Source organism: Sinocyclocheilus rhinocerous, unplaced genomic scaffold, assembly GCF_001515625.1.
Source record: "Sinocyclocheilus rhinocerous isolate Xijiao unplaced genomic scaffold, SAMN03320098_v1.1 scaffold593, whole genome shotgun sequence".
In the NCBI taxonomy this organism is placed as follows: domain Eukaryota; kingdom Metazoa; phylum Chordata; class Actinopteri; order Cypriniformes; family Cyprinidae; genus Sinocyclocheilus; species Sinocyclocheilus rhinocerous.
Window position 1 is genome coordinate 179,684 of NW_015642818.1, and position 718 is coordinate 180,401.

Here is a 718-nt window from a genome sequence, read left to right on the forward strand (position 1 = left end):
GCCAGCAACGCTGTACTCATTCCCGTATCTCAGGGAACTGAGGTTACGTTAGTAACCAAGTACGTTCCCTGTCGATACTTCACTTGTACTGCATCTGCTAAGACGCTATGGGGAACCAGTACAATCCCGCCGTGCTATGCTAGAGGAACGACCAATGCTTGCACTTGCCTTGAGCACCAAAGGGGCCCAGAGGGACCAAGTAATTGCAGGGAAGCCCCGCAGGAGGCGATAGGGCCAAACTCACAGAGGTCAGCCCGGCGCTGAGTAATCGTTCCAAGATAAGTCGTACAGCCTCGGAACCCAGTGGGGGCCAAGAGCGTACGAAGAAGGCAAACGCCTGAAGCACTGGCTTTGCCAGAGTAAGTCCATTTAAGCAGAAAGGACCCGAGCCTGTAAGGCCAGGACATCCAGATTATAAAACCTGGTAAATGTGGATGGCGAGGCCCAGCCGGCTGCTGCACAAATTTCTGCAATGGAAACTCCGCTAGACCAAGCCCAGGAAGAGGCAATGCCTCTTGTTGAGTGGGCTCTTACTCCCATGGGGCATTGCGTTGGGCCCGAATTCGAGGTAGGTGGGGCTCACCGAGAGCGCCTGCAGATCTCCCATACGCTTTACCGATCCTAGCGCCAGTAGCAGAGCGGTTTTTAGCGTCAGGGGACGAAGGTCAACGGACTGTAGCGGCTCGAAAGGAGGGCTCTTCAGAGCCCTCAACATCGT